Below are 9,598 nucleotides of genomic sequence, written 5' to 3'. Positions count from 1 at the left end.
ACCCCCCTGCACCCCTCAACGCCCGCCCCAAGGGTGCCACTTCAGGGGGTCCCCCTTGCCATGGGGGTCCCGGGCCGTATCCAGCCCTGGCTCAGGCTGCTTCGGCTTTGGGGCGCTGCCCTCGGGGTCCTGGCTCCGCCTGGAAGGTTCCACTCCCCAAAAAGCAGCTCCCCCCCAAGGCAGCTTTGTTTTCCGGAGGCGAAGCGCAGATCACGGGGGACGGGGGGAATGTAAACTCTCCACCCAGGAATGCAGGAGCTCCGAGAGGAGATTTTTTTAAAAGGCTTCATGTCTTGACTTTGGAAAACAGAGCTGGGATCTGGGATCGCCAGGACTGCTCCCCTGCTCCGGGAGTGCTGAGGGATCTGGGGGTTCTGGGTACCCCAGAGGCACTGCTGGGACCCATCAGGAGTCCCTGTGCCCCCTCCCTGACCCACAGGCTGCTGTGATGGAGTGGGAATAGGAGGAACTGGGCCAGGTCTGTGCCATGTGGCCCTTTCCAAGCAATTTTGGGGTCTGGGGTTGGAGGTTTTTTGCTCTCAGGGCTGTTTGCAACCCAAGCAGGAGCTGGAGGGTGTCTGTAAGAAGCAGTCAGCGCGTGTCCCCTCCATCCCCTGCTCTGTCACCCCAAGGACAGGGCACCCTAGGAAACACCAGGGACAGGTCACCCCAAAGATGGATCTTCCTGGGAATGAGTCACCCGAGGGACAACCCTGAGTACAGGTCACCCTGGGAATGGGTGACCCTAAGGATGGGTCACCCCAGGAGCAGGTGATTGATCTGGGGAGAGATCACCCCAAATCCAGCTAACCCCAGGTCACCCCATGTCCAAGTATGGGGATGTCACCCAAAGAATGGGTGCCCCCAGGTGCCACTAACCCCAGGGACAGGGGACAGGGGACAGGGACCTCCTCGATGAGCACGGCTGTCCCCAGGCTGGTGACTCCCATCCTCCTCTTCCCCTTTTAAGTGCAGAGGGAGCAAACGCCAGCTCGGGTCGGGCCGTGTCCCCGCCCGGCCGTGCGGGGGGGTCCTTTGATGTCCCCTAATGAGCCCTGCTCTGTTTTCACAGCTGCCGCCGCCGCGGGAGTCAATTAACGCCCAAACCCGGCCCTGCCCCAGAGCACCCGCAGCTCATCACACCAGTGCCACCAGTGCTCGCAGGGCTCGTGCTCCTGGGGATGGGGACAGGGGTCAGCTCAGCCGTGGGGTGACAGCACTGGACTGTCCCGGGACAGGGACAGCCCCGGCGGTGAAACCACGGCAGGGAAGGGAGAGAAGGAGGAACTGGGAGAAGGATGGGCCATGGGGTGTCCCCACGGGGTGGGTCATGGGGCCATGGGGTGTCCCCAGCACTGGTTGTCCCAGTGCTCCAGGGACCCAGGCCGTCCTGTCCTCTCCTGCTGGCTGTCCTGTCCCCTGGGCCATGGGCTCTCCTGGCCACAGGCTCTCCTGTCCCCTTCCCCATGGCCCCCAGGTTCCCCTGTCCCCAGACTGTCCCTTTCTCAGCCCGAGTCACAATTCCCTCAGGGCAGTGGGATCCATCTCTCCTCTCCCCTCCCCTCCACTGCCCCTCTCGTCCTGGTCTCCAGCAGGAGGTGGCAGAGGGAGGTGACAGGGCGCAGGGATGTTACAAGGGACATGTCTTTGCTACGCTTCATGTGTCTCCATGATCACTTGGTGTGAGGTATTGATTGGTATCACTTGGTTCTGAGACTTTGTGGGGACATCTCTGGCTGTCTCCACCTTCTGGCTCCGTGTGCCTTCATCCCCAAGGGGACAGAGCCAGCAGGGACCCAAGGGACCAGCACCCAATGATGCTTGCGGGGCCCCGGGTGTCCCTGGCCCCATTGTCCCCGCCGGGCGGGCTCTGGAGCGGGATCTGGCCGCGGCCGAGGCCGAGCCCTGGCCGGACGCCAGCGGGGACAGGCGGCTGAATTCGGCTCCGGCCGCGCCGCTCTTAAAGGAGACGGAGCCGCGGGGGCTGCCAGGATGGAACCTCGGGGGGCCCTGGCGGGGAGGGTCTCCCGAGGTAGGCGCAGGATCCTGTCCCCATCCCGCCGTCCTGCCCAGGTGTGCAGGGGTGGGATCCATCCCCGTCACTGTCGCCGGAGCCGTGGGGGATCCTGGCTCTGTACAGGAACACACCTGAAGGGTGGGGGAGTGGGGAATGTGGGGCCGCCTCCACAGCCCAGCATTGTCCTGCAGAGCTTGGGATCAGTGGCTGTGATGAGCTGTGTCATTCTCAGTGTCCTCCCCTGGACACAGGGATATGGTGTCCTGGCTCCATCCCAGCACCCCTCCTGCAGGGTAGGGGGATGGATGGACACAGCTGGATGGACATGGGACTCCATCTCCATCCTGGATAACTCCTGGAGAGCCTGGGATGGATGGACACAGGATGGGTGGGCACACGGGCTCCTGTCTCCATCCTGGTGCACTGCCTGGAGAAGCTGGGATGGGTGACTGTGGGACGCCACCAACATCCAGGGCCCATAGGCCAGACAGCATAGGGTGAATAGACAAGGGAAGGATGGGCATGGATGAGTGGATGGATGGACACAGATGTGATGGGTGGACATGGAATGAGAAAATGGATGGATGGATGGATGGATGGATGGATGGATGGATGGATGGATGGATGGATGGAGGGACATGAATGGATGCATATGTGTGGAATGAGTGGACATGAGGTGGATGGACATGGAGTGTATGGACACGGATGGAATGAGTAAGCACAGGATGGGTGAACACAGATGGATGGATGGACACGGATGGGATGGATGGATGGACATGGTCTCACCCAGCCCCCCCCCAGGACCCCTCCTCGCCCTGTCCTGCAGGGCTGTGCCCCTCGGCCACGCGGTTCCGCAGCTGCCCCGGCAGGGGAAGGGTCCGGCCGGGGGGCCCAGAGGGGGCTCGGGGGAGGGTCCGGGCGGGCGCGGGGGCGGCTCCGGAGGCGGCGGCAGCTCCGGGTGCGGGAATGTTTGTGCAGCTGGAGCCGATTATGGGGCGGGAGCGGGAGGGGGGAGGGGGGAAGCGGGGCGGGCGAGGGGGTCGTGCAAGGGGGAGAGGGATCTGCAGGGAGAGCAGAGCGTGCAGGGCGCTTCTCACCATGTGTGGAGGGTCCCCAGGCACCCCCGTGACCGCTTGGGGTGCCACCCACCCCGACCTATCCCGTCACAGGCACCCCGCGTGTGCCCCTTCCCCACACGCGTGTGCAAACCCCACACAGCAGGGACACAGCAGGGACACAGCAGGGACACAGCAGTGACACAGCAGGGACACAGCAGGGACACACCAGGGACACAGCAGGGACACAGCAGGGACACAGCAGGGACACAGCAGGGACACAGCAGTGACACACCAGGGACACAGCAGGGACACAGCAGGGACACACCAGTGACACAGCAGGGACACAGCAGGGACACACCAGTGACACACCAGGGACACAGCAGGGACACAGCAGGGACACACCAGTGACACAGCAGGGACACAGCAGGGACACACCAGTGACACACCAGGGACACAGCAGGGACACAGCAGGGACACACCAGTGACACAGCAGGGACACAGCAGGGACACACCAGTGACACACCAGGGACACAGCAGGGACACACCAGTGACACACCGAGGACACAGCAGTGACACACCAGGGACACAGCAGTGACACAGCAGGGACACAGCAGGGACACACCAAGGACACACCAGGGACACAGCAGTGACACACCAGGGACACAGCAGGGACACACCAAGGACACAGCAGGGACACGCCAGGGAGACACCAGGGACACAGCAGGGACACGCCAGGGACATGCCAAGGACACGCCAGGGACACGCCAAGGACACACCAAGGACACAGCAGGGACACAGCAGGGACACAGCAGGGACACGCCAGGGACACACCAAGGACACACCGGGGACTCTCATTCACATCCTCGGGCTGTGGGTGCCTCTCAAAGGCTGCAGGGGTCACTCCTCCCCAAACTGGGGGTCCCCAGCCCAGTCCCAGCTCTGTCCCTGGGACAGCTCTGGTTCCTGTGTTCACTCCAGCCCCTGCTGAAGCCCTGAAGGCTCTCGGAGAGCGCAGCCACACCTGGGGCCAGGGAGGTTTGAAGGCCGTTGATTGTCCCTGCCCTGTCTGAATGGATGGAGAAGCCATTCAGACAGGAACACACCTGTCTCACTGTGGGGAGCTTGGGCCTGAGCCCTCATCCCTGCCCAGCTTGGCCCCCCATATCCAGCTCTGATTGCCCCTCTGGAAATGGAACAAGGGGGAACTGGTGACAGGCAAAGCGGGGGATGGCACCCTCAAAACATAAAATTGGGAGTGTCCCCTCAATGGCACCTGGGGCCAAGCATCAGAGGACACACCAAAATCCATCAGGGCTCAACCCCTGCACTGCCAGGACCATGACACTGCCTGATCCCACTCCCTGTTTACCCCACAACAGATGGTTCATGTTGAACAAATTATTTCCTTGGCCAAATCTCACACTTTTTATTAATTATTCCTTATTTTTATTAGTTGTTGTCATTATTATTAATAAAAGGAAAGAAATCACCCCCCAGAATGGCAAATTGCCAAAATGACCTGCTTGCCTTTGTCTGCCTCCTCTGGAAAGGGAGGGATATGGGATGGATGGATGGATGATGGATGGATGGATGATGGATGATGGATGGATGATGGATGGATGATGGATGGATGATGGATGGATGGATGATGGATGGATGATGGATGGATGGATGATGGATGATGGATGGATGGATGATGGATGGATGGATGGATGGATGGATGATGGATGGATGGATGGATGGATGATGGATGGATGGATGATGGATGGATGATGGATGGATGGATGATGGATGGATGGATGGATGATGGATGGATGGATGATGGGTGGATGATGGATGGATGGATGGATGGATGGATGATGGATGAATGATGGATGATGGATGGATGGATGGATGATGGATGGATGATGGATGGATAGATGATGGATGGATGGATGATGGATGGATGATGGATGGATGATGGATGGATGGATGATGGGTGGATGGATGGATGGATGATGGATGGATGGATGGATGGATGGATGATGGATGGATGGATGGATGGATGATGGATGGATGGATGATGGATGGATGGATGATGGGTGGATGATGGATGATGGATGGATGGATGGATGGATGGATGGATGATGGATGGATGATGGATGGACGGATGGATGGATGATGGATGGATGATGGATGGATGATGGATGGATGGATGGATGGATGATGGATGGATGATGGATGGATGGATGGATGATGGATGGATGATGGAGGATGGATGGATGGATGGATGGATGGATGGATGATGGATGGATGATGGATGGATGGATGGATGGATGGATGGATGGATGGATGATGGATGGATGATGGATGGACGGATGGATGGATGATGGATGATGGATGGACGGATGGATGGATGGATGGATGATGGGTGGATGGATGATGGATGGATGATGATGGATGGATGATGATGGATGGATGATGGATCCATGGATGGATGGATAATGGATCCATGGATGGATGGATGATGGATGATGGATGGATGATGGATGGATGGATGATGGATGGATGGATGGATGGATGGATGATGGATGGATGGATGATGGATGGATGATGGATGGATGGATGATGGATGGATGATGGATGGATGATGGATGGATGGATGGATGGATGGATGGATGGATGATGGATGATGGATGATGGATGATGGATGGATGGATGGATGGATGGATGGATGGATGGATGGATGATGGATGGATGATGGATGGATGATGGATGGATGATGGATGGATGATGGATGGATGATGGATGGATGATGGATGGATGGATGGATGGATGATGGATGGATGATGGATGGATGATGGATGGATGATGGATGGATGGATGATGGATGGATGATGGATGGATGGATGATGGATGGATGGATGGATGGATGATGGATGGATGGATGGATGGATGGATGATGGATGGATGGATGATGGATGGATGGATGGATGGATGGATGGATGGATGATGGATGGATGATGGATGGATGATGGATGGATGGATGGATGGATGGATGGATGATGGATGGATGGATGGATGGATGGATGGATGATGGATGGATGATGGATGGATGATGGATGGATGGATGGATGGATGATGGATGATGGATGGATGGATGATGGATGGATGGATGATGGATGGATGGATGGATGGATGATGGATGGATGATGGATGGATGGATGGATGATGGATGGATGGATGGATGGATGATGGATGGATGATGGATGGATGGATGATGGATGATGGATGGATGGATGGATGATGGATGGATGATGGATGATGGATGGATGGATGATGGATGGATGGATGATGGATGGATGGATGGATGGATGAGATGGATGGGATGGATGGATGGATGGATGGATGGATGGATGGATGAGATGGATGGGATGGATGGATGATGGATGGATGGATGATGGATGGATGGATGATGGATGGATGATGGATGATGATGGATGGATGGATGATGGATGGATGGATGATGGATGGATGATGGATGATGGATGGATGGATGGATGGATGATGATGGATGATGGGATGGATGGATGATGGATGGATGGATGGATGGATGATGGATGGATGGATGATGGATGGATGATGGATGGATGGATGGATGGATGATGATGGATGGATGGATGGATGGATGGATGATGGATGGATGGATGGGATGGATGATGGATGGATGATGGATGGATGATGGATGGATGGATGGATGGATGATGGATTGGATGATGGATGGATGGATGGATGGATGATGATGGATGGATGGATGATGGATGGATGATGGATGGATGATGATGGATGGATGGATGGAGGATGGATGGATGATGGATGGATGGATGATGGATGGATGGATGATGGATGGATGATGGATGGATGATGGATGGATGGATGGATGGATGGATGGATGGACGGATGGATGGATGGATGGATGATGGTGGATGGATGATGGATGGATGATGGATGGATGGTTGATGAATGATGGATGATGCATGATGGATGGATGATGGATGGATGATGGATGGATGGAGCATGGATGGATGGATGATGGGTGGATGATGGATGGATGATGGATGGAAGGATGGATGGATGGATGATGGATGGATGATGGATGATGGATGGATGATGGATGGATGGATGATGGATGATGGATGGATGATGGATGGATGATGGATGATGGATGGATGATGGATGGATGATGGATGGGATGATGGATGGATGGATGGATGATGATGGATGGATGGCTGGATGATGGATGATGGATGGATGGATGGATGGATGGATGATGGATGGATGATGGATGGATGGATGGATGGATGGATGGATGATGGATGGATGATGGATGGATGGATGGATGGATGGATGGATGGATGATGGATGGATGATGGATGGATGGATGATGGATGATGGATGGATGGATGGATGATGGATGGATGATGGATGGATGGATGATGGATGGATGGATGATGGATGGATGGATGGATGGATGGATGGTGAATGATTGATGGATGATGGATGGATGATGGATGGATGGATGATGGATGGATGATGGATGGTGAATGATTGATGGATGATGGATGATGGATGGATGGATGATGGATGGATGGATGATGGATGGATGATGGATGGATGGATGCATGGATGGATGCATGGATGGATGGATGATGGATGATGGATGGATGGATGGATGGATGATGGATGATGGATGGATGGATGATGGATGATGGATGATGGATGGATGGATGGATGATGGATGATGGATGGATGGATGGATGATGGATGGATGGATGATGGATGGATGGATGATGGATGGATGATGGATGGATGGATGGATGATGGATGGATGGATGATGGATGGATGGATGGATGGATGATGGATGGATGATGGATGATGGATGATGAATGGATGGATGGATGATGGATGATGGATGGATGGATGGATGGATGATGGATGGATGGATGATGGATGGATGGATGATGGATGGATGATGGATGGATGGATGGATGGATGGATGGATGGATGGATGGATGGATAATGTCTCTGCCTGCACCACCCTCTGCCACCACACTCACCCTGTGCCCACCGGGTTTCAGTGGTGAATGTGGGCTTCAAAACCTTATTAATGTTCTTTTTTGGTGTGGATTCATTAAATCCAGTGGCTGGTTCAGTGCTGGGATGTGCAGATTGTACAGAATACCAGGATGTGCTTGGTGCACATAAGATCCTGCTCATGGACCCCAAGGTTCACTCACCGGTCCCTGGCTTTTCTTTCATCAAAATCCCTGCTCCATTACCCTCCTGAAGCCTCTTTTTGGGACTTTTATGCATCAATCCTCCATTTTTGAGGGTTTCCTTAAGTGGCACGTGGAGGAACACAGGGCTGGATCCTTCCCTGTGCTGCAGGATCTGGCTGTGATGAGTTGGGAGTGGCTGGGTCTGGTTTCAGTGCCATTGATCCCAGGACCTGCTGCCCTGGCTTTTCCCACTGCAGGGAGGCAGAGGAGGGGGTTGAACGGTCCCCTCAGCCCCCCAGTTCCACACAGACACTCCCGACCCGTTAAACATCATCCACTGGGCACCAAAACTTGGCTGCTGAGGGGGGCATCAGTCACTGCTGTGGTGCCACCTCCCTGTGCCTGTCCCCAGGGCTGGCACCTCCTGGGGTATCCCACTGCGATGTGACTTCCCAGGAGCAATGTTCTGGTTTTATTCCCCATTTAATATAAAATTGGCCCTTTCAGGCATTAAATTTGCTTTTCCAGTGGCAGAAAGGTGCTGATCTGAGGGATGCTCGTCCTGGCCTGCTGGGGACAGCAGCAGGATGGGGTCAGCCGTGGGTGGGTTTGGGGAGCTCAGTGGTGATCTGGGGATGTTTTCTGACCAGCTGAGGGTGCAAGGCCGGGTTTCCCCCCAGCCCAGCCCATCCGTGCCTCTGCTTCGGGCAGAGCTCCTGGAGCAGGAAAAGGGGCTGGGAGAGGAGGTGTGAACAGTGGGGGAACACAACGGGAAGGGCCTTTCCCACCGTGTGCGGCCCGTGAGGGTGGATCGGGCAGTGGGATGGGGACAGGATCCTCCTCGGGGACACAGGGACAGATTCCCCGCCAGGTGCCATGGCCTTGTGGATCCTCGGGAACTCCCCAGCAGGACGCGGTCATCGATGTGGTCCCTATGCTCCAGCCCCCCGCAGCACTGGACCCACGGCCGGGGGATGTTCCGGATTGGAGCCTCCCACGCCCCCTCCCAGCCCCAGCGGTTCTCCCGGCACCCAGGACCCCGCAGAGGGTGTCCCCGGTGTCTCCCGCTCGTTCCCGGGGACGCGATCCCCGCGGGGCCCACGAGAGACACCGCGACACCCCGGACACGCCCACTGACCACGCCCACCCGGAGACCACGCCCACCAATGACGACACCCTTCCCACAGAGCACGCTCACGTCCCCCGCGACGCTCCCGCCTAATCAAAGGCCCCGCCCCTTCCCTCGGCGCTCGCGCCCTTTTCC

This window comes from Pseudopodoces humilis, chromosome 29 (genome assembly GCF_049639895.1).
Source record: "Pseudopodoces humilis isolate 2021_Gansu_Grassland_sample_001 chromosome 29, ASM4963989v1, whole genome shotgun sequence".
Taxonomy (NCBI): Eukaryota; Metazoa; Chordata; class Aves; order Passeriformes; family Paridae; genus Pseudopodoces; species Pseudopodoces humilis.
This window is presented reverse-complemented; position numbering follows the sequence as displayed.